Genomic DNA, 14,379 nt, shown 5'->3' on the forward strand with positions numbered 1-14,379 from the left:
TCATCGTCGTAGCTGTTGTCGGTTCCCACATATACAATATTTTTTTGCCTTTATTGATGTGCAGCCCAAGATTTCGCACCGCCTGCTGGATATGAATGAAGACAGGCGTCTCGGGTTGTTGTTCTCATAATGTTGATATCGTAGGCATTGGCCAGTAGTTAGGCGGACTTAAAGAGGATCGCACCTCTTGCATTTACCTCAGCATCACGGATCACTTCCTCGAGGACCAGGTTAAAGAGAATGCATGATAGAGCATCCCCTTTTCGTAGATCGTTGTTGAAGTTGAATGGTCTCGAGATTAATCCTGCTGCTTTTATCTGGACTCGCACATTGGTCAGAATCAGTCAAATCAGTCTTATCAAAATCATCGGGATACCGAATTCTCTCATGGTCGTACACAGTTTTACCCTGGTTATGCTAGGCGGTTTGATGATGAGATGGTGCAACTTTTGTCCATATTCCAACAGTTTTTCCATCGCTTGCCGCAGAGAGAAAATCTGATCTGTTGCTGATTTGCCTGGAGTGAAGCCTCTTTGGTATGGGCCAATTACGTTTTGAGCGTATGGGGCTATCCGCCCTAGCAAGATAGCGGAGAATATCTTATAGATGGTACTCAGCAATGTGATACCTCTATAATTGCTGCACTACTCAAAATCCCCCTTTTCATGTATGAGACAGATAATGCCTCGTTGCGAGTCGTCAGGTATTGATCCGCTGTCCCACACTTTGAGCACAAGTTGATGAACCACTTGGTGTAATTGGTCGTCTCCATATTTAACCAATTCTGCTGTAATTCCATCGGCTCCTGGCGACTTATGATTTTTAATAGGTGTCGCGGAGTACTGTGTTGTGGATGGCTTCAGTGCTAACTCTCACCTGATTGTCAGAGGGGAATCTGGGTGGTGTTGTTATTCGAGCTCGGAGCACCATTCCAACGAGATAGTGATCTGAGTCTATATTGGCCCCCCTATATGTTCTGACATTCATCGGGGCTGAGAGATGGCGGCGTTCGATCAACACGTGGTCAATTTGGTTGAATATGGTCCCGTCTGGAGGGGCCCACGTATGTTTGTGGACCGCTTTCCGCGCAAACCAGGTACTTCCAATAACCATTTCGTGTGACCCTGCTAATTGAATGATCCGCAGTCCGTTATCATTTATATTTTGGTGTAAGCTATGGGAGCCAACGTATCGCCTGAAACGGGCTCCTTCCCTACTTGGCTGTTAAAATCCCCAAGTATGATTTTGATATGATATCTGGGACAGGCTTCGAGTGTTCATTCTACTGCCTCGTATAAGGTATCCCTCTCCGACCCTGCAGTTTTCTCTGTAGGGGCGTGAACGTTAATGAGGCTAATATTTCAAAATTTGCCTCGCAAGCGCAGAGTGCATAGCCGATCGCTAATATTTTCAAATCCGATAACAGCAGGTTTCATTTTTTGGCTGACTAAGAAACCTACTGCGAGCACATGGTTTACTGGAGGGCTGCTGTAATATATGGTGTAGCGACTCTTGTGCAGGAAACCGGTCCCTGTCCAACGTATCTCCTGTAACGCTGTTACATCAGCCCTATATTGGGACAGGGTATCCGCTAGCTGCTTGTCAGCTTCATCTTTATACAGAGAGCGCACGTTCCTTGAGAAAATGCGCAAATCGTTATTCCTTCGTCGTTGCCAGGTCCGTCGCTGTGTTATCCGTCTAGTCCGAGGCTCCTGTTGTGACTTCGTAACTTCGCTTTTCCGTGTCGGGTTATCAGTCCTACCCAACCCCCAACCTCAAGGACCAGCTGGTACAATTTGTCCCGTTTTTAGGCGCGGGAAACTCGCCTTCATCCTTCTCCGTCTGCAGGTTTTCTTTAATAAAGAGCTGCCAGCGATCACCACGTGAAGGTGGAGATAGGGTTTGGTGGTAGAGCTGTTGATGTTGGTTGAGCAGGCGTTTCCTAGGTTTAATGCTCCATCGTGGGTGCCAATCGACGTCACGAACTGCCGTAAGGAAACGATAACTTGCATCAAAATAGGAAACTCCATAATTATTTCAAAACCAGCAATCAAATACCTTGGCGTGCTGAGATACTGATGCCGGTGCATACTTTGGCGGATGAGATGACACGATGCTAAAGGGGGGAATTGTCCTACCGATGATGTAAACTGTTTGAAAGGGTGAATGCTAGAGCCAGGTAGAGACGCGATGTAATACTTCGTGTTGGCTCCGCGAGTAAGATGATAGGATGCAGGGATGGTTTTAGTGGGTAAAAATCCCATTGGCTTGAACATGTGACATTCTTCATTCTTCTTCTGGTCCCAAGGGGTTCTTTCAATTTATGTTGAACAGATGTGATCTCTTGGTATACGGGAATTATCAGATTTCTTGTAACAACAACTCACCTAGAATTTTTCCAAGTTCCTTGTTTTGTCTACACATTTCGGACAGTTGATGGGCACATACAAATATCTTTAAACTAGCAACAATCAAAAGAAAATATAAATTAAATGTAACTAACTTTTAAGTGATTGAATAAAAAAGCTTACAGGGTTTTCCGTTGGTCATGCGTCTCACGTGTCTTCCTATGCTGTCACTCATCATTTCTTTGGATGAAATATGAAATTTGGTGATTCCTCCTCCGTAATGCGTAATACCTTTTTTTCGTGTCTATATGAACCTATAAACATCTAAAAAGATACCACAGACCACTCCCGTTCTCTCCAGATCTATTTAGATACTAGTTTGTGGAGTCGGCTTGTTTTTAAACTCTCTCACTTACAGCTCATTTAGCCTTTCTCACCCCTACCTCCTCTAGTAGCTTATCTATTATCGAAAGTTTTGGCAAGTTCCATTGCAAAGGTTATTAGTGCAATGTAATAGGAAAGTAATTTTCAAGATATTATTTAATGCTAGGAAGGAGACGTTTGTATACTTTTACAAATTTGGATTTGTTTTTCACAAAGAGGCCTCCATGCTCACCGAGGGTGAATCCTTAGAGTGAGACTTTGCAGTTAACCCTGCTGCTGACAGGATCCAATAAGAACTTATGTATATCTAATTTACTTTGACTGCCTTGAAAAATAATAATTTCCGCCGTTAATCTGCCAGAAAAGCCGAAGTAACCGCAACCTGAAATTGCGTTGTCTTTAGAACTTGAACATGCCGAACATGATTTTATATTCCGTTGACGCTAAATAAATTATCCCCATACTCGTCCCAGGTTTTCACTCTGGCAAATTGTTTTACAATAAACCGTTGTAAGTTTATTGAGGGGCATGGCAGCGGCGGTGAATGATGGTGGCGGTGATGCCTTCAAATTCATAATAAAATTAGAAAGCCGCAGGCAGCGCTACCATCGCCACCGACGCCGCCGCCATCATTAAATTTTAGCGAACAATTGATGAAAGGGACGTATCCAAATTCATCTGTGCCATTACTCACAAGAGTAATAAAATAAAATTACACCTGGAGCGATTCGATTTTATTGTGAAGAATGAGCGGTGGCGGTGGCGGTGGGGGTGGCAATGGTGCTGGTAACGGCGGTGAGGGTGTGCAAAGACGCCTCGGTTCAACTTAATTACATGATTGTAATTCAACGAAGTGAAAATGTGTTGCCGCAGTTTATAACTCCCACGGCTGGCTTGGTTCCTGTAAATATAATACATCACTCGGAAAACTCGATGAAGCACCGACAGAGAGAAAAGCCCACATATTTGATCAACTACCAATTTAACTTCTCGGTTTCGGTTGTCAGGCTGGGATTTTTAAAGTTAGCATGTACAGAACCATTTGCTCACATGATGGCGGATAGATTAGAAAGGATAATGGAGCAAAAGCACAATGAACTGACTTTGTTCAGCACTAGGTTTCGATTCTGTAAAGTGAAAGGTTTACTCCTTGAAATGTATCTATATGTTGCAATGAAATACCCCAGGAAGTTTCAACTATGCATCCTGAATTTCACTTTTTATATTGTATCTAACTTTTCTCTAGATTTGCAGTTATAAGTTCATATTACATTTTAAAAGAGATTTATATTAAGAATACAATCAAAGTATTTCATGCTTATCGTAAAAAACAACTAAAAGAACTGGACATTGGGAGGTTAGTAGCCTGCAAATTTCGAAACTTTGTTATTAGACGTCAACAGGGCGTCAGATATGGACGGAACTCACGACTCACGGCGACATTTGGCATTCGAAAGCGAGTCTAACTGAAGTGAGATGGTGACACTCTGAAGACTATTTCTCGTCCTCTCGCAGCCCTGACATGAACATGTACAAGGACATGAATGTCCGCAAAATCGACTTTACGCTCACCACCTCCATTGCGAGCTCCAAACTTCTTTCCCACATGGGACCCGTTGCCGTCTGCCTTTTTACCCACATGATAATTAAGGTTGTCTGTAATGTCATTATCAGGCACGCCATTGATCTTTTTATCGCATCTTTCTCAGTATTCAGCCGATCTGTTTGTGGTGCATATGCGATGAACAGCGCGGCTGATGTAACATAATGCTGCGTAAAATCGGTCGACTTCTTTAATGGCAACAAGGAAACTCTCTGAGATGGCAATGACGGGTCTTGTGAGTCCTTTCGTCTTTCCAGTGAGGGTTCCAATATTAGCATGAGGACACGTATATTTGTTTTGCTCGGACTAATCTACTGACGTCATGAGTTAAGAACCCTTTTGTTTTTAATGACATTGGATGCATTTTCTTGGTCGGCCCGTCGGTCAGGTAGGATTTAGCATTTTATTTTTATTTTACTGAGGATAGTGCAAAGTACGTTGCTCCTTCGACCGTGGTTTCCCGATTATGTGCAGTCTGGGTTTGCCGTGCTTTCAATTGAATCATGGCCGCATCTACCTGTCGGTTCTCCTTCCAAAGACTGCTGCTATGCTCAGAAAGTGCGGGCTCTCCCTTCACAAGGGACATCTTCCTTATTTTCATCGCCTTTTCCGGGGTATATATGACAGCATGGAGAGAGATCGAAATAACTCCCGCTATCGCTATTACTGCTGGGTCCGAGATGGTACGATAGGCGGACATAATTCGCAGAGCCCTTCTTTTTTTTATTTGCGCTAGGCGGTTGCGCTATATTTCCTTACTAAGGGAGTCGGTCCATACTTCGGAACCGTAACGGAAGATAGACAATGTCAACTGGATAAGGGATCTCCAACGTTGGACATCGGCCGACAAATCGCAAACTGTTCATTTTCGTATCTATCATAACGCTGAGGTATTTCACCGCCGACTTCGACAAGGCCATGTTTTTATCAATCTGAATAGGGAGGACTCGGAGAACCCCTCCTTGGTCAGCGCAACGACTTCAAAGCTAGGGAGAATCCATGCTTAGCCATCCGTCTGCTTATTTGCCGCATACCATTCCCAGTGTGCGTTGAGCTTGCTTAACCTTGCGTGCGGTAACTAGTGTACGACGCTGCGCTGTTCTTCCCAGATCCGTAGAGAAGCCCGCGGTCCTTTAAATAATCCCTCCCCAATAGGTAGCTCGGAGTATGAAAACAATTCACCAGTGCCCCAAGCATTTGGCAGAAATGAAGGCGTCTCTTACATCGAAGTAAGGGTAACAACGAGCACCACCCACCAACAGAGGCAACTGTTTACTACAGTCAGTTTTACCACTTGGGCTACTTTCTAAATGGCATCAATTGTGGATCCTTCCGCTGTAAAACCAGGTTATGTTGTCCAGTAGTCTCCCATTTATTGCATCAATTAGCCGTGACTTGATGAGCTCCTCAAGCAGCCTCTCCGCAGTGTCCCTCATACTGAGCGGATTATACGCTGACGACGCCTCAGGGTCGCCTTGGCCTTTGCCTATCAGCACAAGTCTCGCAACCTTCCAGCTCGACGGAAAACACTCGCTGCCAACCATGCGTTCTTGGCACTTTTTTCCTCCATGGATAGGATCAGTCGCAAGGTAAGTGTATTTCTCACTCAGATGGTGGTGCCAGACATATCGGTCGGAATACCACGATGGTGAGCTCCTTTCCCGTTAATGTTCGCTGAAAAACAACAAGTCAATTCTTCTATCTTGGACCGTCTGCCCCATTAGGTCGTGAACAATTGCGCTGGATATGGATCATAGTACCTGCCTTCTCGCTTTCTATAATTTTTTTTTACAGACCTGACACTACTCAGAACCGAGAACATCAGCCACACCTTCTTTCTGCAGACCGCCGTACCTGCAAAGAACACACCACTTTTCCGATTCACATTCATTATGCGATTTTCGGCATCCATGAAGATGTTTCGCTTGACGATGCAAGTAGCCTTCATTTTCCGTAAGATCAGCGCAGTACACCTTTGTCTTCCAGGTGAAGTCCATCCTCTCAGAAGAGATGACTTGCATTTCTCCCTAATTGGCGGATTTTTTCCCGAAAAAAGAATGTGACACAGCTCGGAGTTTGCCATCTTTTCTCGTGTTGCCTTTTCTGAAGTCAATGGCGTCTCTCCTTTTTGGCACCAGAGCTCTTAACCTCTACAGTGTTGCTCCGGTCGTTAGGACAGTGTGCCTTTCTACTTTTCTGGTATTCAGGATTTATAGTGGAATTTTCAATTTTAGCTGCCAGAAGTGATGAGCGTGGTGTACTGTTGCTCCTTCAATAAATTTCGGTTATTTTCGGTTGTGTCATCATATTTGTTGCTGCTGTTCGTGTTGGCATTTTAATTTCACCCCCCCTGCTATAAAGTACAGTCACCTTAAATGATCCCCCTGATTGTCTATGCGAGCAGGGCGGTCACGCGTGGGTTGACACAGATCCTTATGGGAGTTTGTGTTCAAAGCCGGGATCAGTGGCTAGTGACGAGTCCTTTGAACGTACTTGTAGCCCTGTCAAGGTTATTATCGGGACGGAGGTAGCTGTAAAATTAACCTGAATGCCGGTTCGGCGATATCTTGAAGTCTGGCAACTTCCACATGGGAGGTCACTGGTCTAGGTAGATACACTCTCCGTCTTTTGGCACCACCTGTAAATGATGCAAGTGTCTGCAAAGGACTAGACGAATATATTGGCTTGCATTATCTAAGTTGATGATGAATTCACCAGCCGTGTGCAATCTTCAGCTCTTATGTCGTAAGGAAGTTGTGACGTTTGAATCTATGATTTCTAGAATTATCTTCTTCTTTTTCTTCAGCCTTTGTCCTTCGCCATTTGGCTCTATCGAATGCCTGATCTGGGTGCAATCTCGAGGCTTTCAAATCCCTATCCAGCGTATCAAGCCACCGTTGCTTAGGTCTGCCTTTTGGTCGTTTACCATCGACTTTAATGTTCAGACCAATCTTGGCAAGTGAATTCTCGTTTGCACGAATTGCGTGACCATACCATCGAAGACGCCTCTCACGCAACTTTTCCACGATCGGTGCAACCCCATAACGATCGCGGATATCCTCATTTCGGATGTGATCTAAACGTGTGACGCCACTAGTCCAACGTAGCATCTTCGTCTCCATTACCGCAAGACGCCGTGTGGTACACGGTCAAACGCGTTCTCTAGATCCAGAAAGGCAATATAAAGAGGGCGATGCTTCTCACGGTGTTTCTCCATGAGTAACCGCGCAGCGTGTATTGCGTCAGTAGTTCCGCAGTTCTTGACAAATCCGGCTTGATTCACGGTTACTTCAACGATTTCGCGAATACGGTCGTAAAGAATGCGTTCAAAAATCTTCATGGTATGGGAGAGTAACCGGGTCGGACGGTAATTTGAACATTCTGCTGGGCTACCTTTCTTTTTCCATATTGGAACAGTGGTACTTTCTTGCCAGTCAGATGGTGTTCTTCCTTCCATAATAACCCGGTTAAAGAATTTCTAGAATTATACTGACTCTTAAGGAATATGCTAGAATTGTTTGTAATTACTTGAAACTTGAATGGCAGCTGAAGATGTCTGGCTAAGTGCTGTTTTGTATAAAAGTGTTTTCCTGATCGCATATTACTGGTAGTAGTGTGTTGTAGTGTTAATGGTTTTGACCATTGAATATTTTGTGACCTCAACTATTCGGGTTCGTACTACCATAGAACTGCTTCTAAAAGCTCTGCAGGACTTATCCCCCTCGTGGCGAGTTCAGGTGAATTATTATATTGCGACCTGGTTCCAGTTGTTAATATAGCTTTCTTGTTGAATGATGCTGCCACGGTTTGCAACGTAAACCTTCCACCTCGCTGCACCATGACTGCTAAGTTAGTCTAACAATATTATGGTATGTCACACTTTTGTGTTAAATAATATCACTTTTGTTTTATTGGATTTCAGTCGTCAAATTGGAACACTGCGACTCCTTTGGATAGTACTCGTACGTAGCTCGTACAACTGTAGTTCTTTAGGCTGCCGGTAATATTCAAAAGATGTAGCCAACTCCACTTGAGAAAGCTCCACGTTCTACGCACTGTATTCTGGTTCTCTTTACGAACAAACTTCACCGTTAGGCCAGGTACGAAAAGAAATCCACTTTAGTCATAATCTTTAATACACTCCTTTATTACTTTGAATTGAATTGAATTTAATTTAAATACACTGTGAACGGTGAATGGTTTTTTACTCGGCCGCGTGAGAAGCCGCCTGTAGCTCTTGGAGGTTGTGACAGAAGAGACCGGCTTATTTCCATGCGGTCTTTTCGTGTCCCAACCAACGGCACTTTCTCACCGCTAGTCTTCCACTCCCGTGGCGAGTTCTAAATAGTGGAGAGTTCGACGCGCCATATATTTGTTCGCATTCGCAACATTCGAAATAAATTTCGAATGCAGCGAATCCTGCCGCGCCACAACACCATCCACAAATAACACTGCGGACTGTGCTTTGAAGGGGGCCACCTAAGAATTTGATGTTACCATCCTGATGTAGATAACAGCTGCATAGGCTGTTGATTACGCATCGCAGAATCCATGGCACTCTAGTTGGTTTGACGGACAACACCCTGTCCAACGTGGAATACGTAAATTACGTAGTGAAGGGAGCTAATTCTGTACAAGGAGCCAGTCTTTGATAATCTTATTTTCTGAAGGATCATCCCAATCGCATTTTATCAACCAAGTTTCTGGATCGTGATCTTACCAATTATCATGCATGGTTATATGCAACCCGGTCAAATAATTTTTTAATTTCGACCAATATGGAACGTTTTCCATGATTTGATCACTCTTAGCTATCATCCGCATCTATCGAGAAGGAAAATTCGTCGTTGTCGGGTGCAATCAGAGGCCTAGTGTTTTTTGGCGTTTTCGGCGAGGGCAAGTGGGGTATCAAATGAAAGGTTTCGATTATCCCTTATCGAATCAGGAATTAGTTTTGGCATTGGTTGCAAAGCTGAGGAGTGTGGAATCCTACAGGGTTCAATTATTTCAAGGACCCTTTCTCCGAAACTACTCAATGTAAAAATTTGAAGAAAAAAATTATGCAAACCCGTCGTCTATCCAAATATTTTTACATAAAAAGTTCACAAAACCTTTCATACATGAAGCGTTCAGTTTCCGGTTTCCCAATTGGTTTGTATCCTTTCTCAGAACTGTCCATGAACTAGTTGACGGTGGTTCTTTGATCTCCTAGAATTTCCGTAATGTCTTTCCTAACTTTACATATAACAGCATTGCCTGGATGGTCTGCCCATAAGTCGGTTGCAGGATTGGGCAGAATAGCACCCAGCTTAGTTAGGTGGTCAAATGGTAGTATAGGTACCAGAGCGAAACGTGGATTGGTATCCACGATGGAGCATAAAACCTGGGAAATGCCTGCTGAACCAACACCAACCGCTCTACTGGGAGCTCTTTCTTAACGAAATGCTGCAGACGGAGAAGGATGAAGGCAAGTCTCCCGCGCCTCAAAACAGGACAAATTGTACCAACTGGTCTCCAGGTTGGGGGTTGGGTAGGGCTGACAACCCTACACGGAAAACAACTTGTTACGAAGCCACAACAGGAGCCTCAGACTGGAAATACCTCGGCGCAAAACCGGGATGTCTGGAGTTCCCTATTAACGCAGGCCTAGACCGGATACCGATTGTTGCGCCGTTGATGATGATGATGAGTTTGGTAGGCTGTGCCCATAGGTTTCCAGGTAGAAATTCAAGCAGTAATATTTCCAGTTATATATTTGATCCGATAAAAATGATTACTTAAGATGGTACACCATATGAGGATCTGCTAGATCTGTTTTAGTGAGTCCACTTGGTATTCTCATCGGACTATGCACCGATGGTAAAAGTGTCGTAAGATACTTTAGAGTTAGCGAACTCAAAACCAGTTGTTCAGGTCTGTCCACTTTGGTTTTTTACGATTTCATGGTAAGTTGTTTTATTGTGCCTTCGATTTTAGTTTGTGCATCATTGTGACGGTTTTTGAGTAGCTGCATTGACAATTCACTGATGAATGACCGTTGAGAGCCAGCATCGTAAAGTTGTGAGACTCTGAGTATTTGTTGCAGCCTGAATAGCAGCTTGAGTGGTCTACATGTGCAGAAAAGAGTTATGCATCTTCCCGCAGATTTTGCAATCGTATTTCGAAGAACCCTTATTGGCTCCGTGATTTGAACTAAGACAATTAAAGCATAATTTTGTTTGTTGATTGCTTGAAAGCATTACAATCATTCTGTGAGTTCCGTTACATTTCAAGCACGACCGACCACCCTCCGTCCATACTGCATGGGCAGCGACCAATCGTTTTTTGCCTGATTTATCTTTCTTGTTCGTATGGCAAACAGTCGCTCAAAAGATTCTATATCGTAAGCCGCTGTTTAATGAATCCTACAAACTCCAATAATTGCGGAATGCGATTGAGTTACCAACATATTTATGTCATTTCTTGACAGCTTTCACGCAAACTCGGAGTTAATATCTCTTATGCTGAGGCGGATAGGAATATTATGGAATAGGCGAGCACCACACTTTGGTATGCCTCATACAGCTCTCTATACTTCATAGAAGGTTACGTACTTTACCCAAACTTCCCCCAATTTTTCCTACCTGGTCTCGATGTATGCTAAGCTATAGTGTGATTCGCTGCCGCTCCAGAAATTTGTAACGATATGTTGTACCCTCTTGAAGTTGAGTTCCTGGAGATCAAACATTCTCTTGTTTTTGTTTAAAAAAGATCAACTTGATGATGGCGGTCAAAGGGTAGTATAGGTCCCAGGGCGAAACGTGGATTGGTACCCGTGATGGAGCATAAAACTTGGGAAACACCTGCTGAACCAACACCAACAGCTCTACTACCACCTCCACGTGGCGAGCACTGTGAGATCTTTCCTTACGAAAAACTGCAGACGGAGAAGGATGAAGGCGAGTCTGTTGCGCCTAAAAACGGGACAAAATGTACCAATTGGTGCTCCAGTTTGGGGGTTGGGTAGGGCTGAGAACCCTACACGGGAATCCGATGTTATGAAGCCACGAAAGGAGCCTCGGAAAGGGGGATCTTACAACGACGAACCCGGCAACGACAACGTATTAACGATTTGGGCATTTTCTCATGGAAGGTGCGCTCCCTGTACAGACCGAATGCTGCAGAGCAGCTAGCCGATACCGTATCCCAATATAAGGCTAATGTAACAGCGTTACAAATGGTGGACAAGGACTGGTTTCCTGGAGAAGAGCCGCTACACCATATATTATAGCGGGCATCCAGTAAACCATGTGCCCGGAGTAGGTTTCTTAGTCAACCAAAAACTGAAACCGGCTGTTATCGGCTTTGAAAATATAAGCAAAAGGCTATGCACTCTGCGTTTGCGAGGCAACCTTAGAAATATAAGCCTCATAAACGTTTACGCCCCTACAGCGGAGAGTGCAGAGTCGGAGAAGGATACCTCCTACGAGACAGTTGAGCGGACCCTCGAAGCCTGTCCCAGGTATATATCATACGATTTCAAAAGTCAAGTAGGGACGGAGCCCGTATTCAGGCGATACGTCAGCTCCCATAGCTTACACAGGGATACCAATGATAATGGATTGCGCATTATCTAGTAAGCAGTATCGCACAAAATTGTTGTTGAAAGTACTTGGTTTGCGCGGAAAGCGGTTCACAAACATACGTGGGCCTCTCCAGACGGGACCACATGAGGATTGAACGCTGCCACCTCTCAGCCTTGATGAATGTCACATCATATATCATTGATACGACCACAAAGATACTTGGCCCCAGCCGCAAAAAAAGTTGGAACGGCTGGTTTGACGATAAATGTAAGCTAGCAACGGAACGGAAGAATGTCCCATACCAAGTTATGTTACACTCTCAAAGAACGCAGGCACCCACAGAAACCTATCACGAACTCCATCGGGCGGAAAAAGGGAGCGTCTGCGAAGTCGAAAAGTACAGAGAGCAACCGCACCAGGCACAGAAGTCTTACCTACAAGTCAGCAGGATGAAGCCTTATACGCCACGATGCTCATCTTGCCGAGACAAAGAGGTAAATCTGATTTCCGACAGAATGGGCATATTGGAGCGATGGGTTAAGTACTTTGATGAGCTACTGGATAACCAGAACATCGGCGAGTTGGAGGTCCTGCCAGCTGAAAGACAAATACTGCCACCACCAAGTATAGGAGAAACAGTCCGTGCAATTCATCGGCTTAAAAGTGATACGTCGCCAGGCGCCGATGGAATTACAGCCGAATTAGTTAAATATAGAGGCTACCAGTTACACCAAGTGGTTCATCAACTTGTGCTCAACGTATGGTACAGTGAATTAATGCCTGACGATTGGCAACGAGGCACTATTTGTCACGTATACAAAAAGGGAGATATCAAACAGTGCAGCAATTATAGAGGCAACACGTTGCTGAGTACTATCTATAAGATATTCACCTCTATCTTGCTAGGCCGGATAGCTCCATACGCTCAGAACATCATTGGCACATACCACAGAGGCGTCACTACAGGCAAATCAATAACAGATGAGATTTTCTCTCCGGGGTAAGCGATGGAAAAACTGTTGGAATATTGACAACAGTTGCACCATCTATTCATCGACTTTAAAGGCGCCTATGATAACATAATCAGGGTAAAACTGTACACGGCCATGAGAGGGTACGGTATCCCCGACGAAATTGACAAGACTGACAAGGCTGACCCTGACCAATGTGCGAGGTCAGATAAAAGCAGCCGGATCACTCTCAAGACCATTCGACATCAACAATGGTCTAAGACAAGAGGATGCCCTATCATGCGTCCCCTTTAACTCGAGAAAGTGATCCGTGATACTGAGGTAAATGCAAGAGGCGCTATCCTCTTTAAGTCCACCCAACTACTGGCCTATGCTGACGATATCGACATCTTGGGAAGAACGACCCGAGACGTATAAAATGCCTTCCTCCTGATCGAGCAGGTGGCTACAGGCGCGAGATCTTGGGCTGCACATCAATAAAGGCAAGACAAAGTATATGGTGGCAACGTCAGCACCAAAAGCCAACCAACCAACAACATCAAACCGCACTGTCAATATAACTTTGAGACCGTTGATAATTTTTCCTATCTAGGGTCGAAAATCACAACCGATAACAGCTGCGATGATGAAATTCGCGCACGGTTGTTGTCAGCCAACAGAGCCTATTTCAGCTTACAAAAACTGTTCCGCTCGAAACGTCTCACCATAGGGTCAAAGCTCTTACTGTATAAGACTATGATCTTGCCAGTCCTCACATATTCCTCGGAGACTTGGATTCTTAGCAAGAAGAATTGCGAACTCTTGGCCGCGTTCGAGAGAAGAATCCTCCGAAGAATTTTTGGCTGCCTACATGAGGATGGACGATTGCGTAGCCTACATAACGATGAAATCTATGAGCGATACCATGACCGTCTGTTTGTGGATAAAATCCGTCTCAATAGGTTACGGTGGGCGGGCCACTTAATCCGTATGGATGAGGATGATCCAGCCCGGAAAGTCTATAAGGCCAATATCTATGGTAGAAAAAGAAGACGAGGCAGACCCTGCCTGAGATGGAGCGATGGCGTACGTCAGGACGCCAGACAGTTTTTAGGGATATCGAATTGGTGGACCTCGGCGCAAAACCGGGATGTTTGGAGTTCCTTATTAAGGCAGGTCTAGACCGGATACCGGTTGTTGCGCCGTTGATGATTATGATGATGAGCTTGATGATCTGGCGCGAAGAACCAATGTTCCGAAGTGAATTGGAAACATCCTGCTGCCTCATCAAATGACTCGATTAAACAGGCTTGGAATTCCCAACTTACTAATAATTGTTTAGTCACAAATCTTACATAATAGATTATTTATAAATTGCATTGAAAGTGTGAATTCTGTAATCTTGTTACTTTTGCTTATACTTTCGATAGAATGAACAGCTAGGTATATATACTAGACAGATACTAGATATTCTAAGCAGTAAGTTCCTTACCCCATGAACTATGCATCGAATAGTGGGAATTTCAATA

This window comes from Hermetia illucens, chromosome 5 (assembly GCF_905115235.1).
Source record: "Hermetia illucens chromosome 5, iHerIll2.2.curated.20191125, whole genome shotgun sequence".
Taxonomy (NCBI): domain Eukaryota; kingdom Metazoa; phylum Arthropoda; class Insecta; order Diptera; family Stratiomyidae; genus Hermetia; species Hermetia illucens.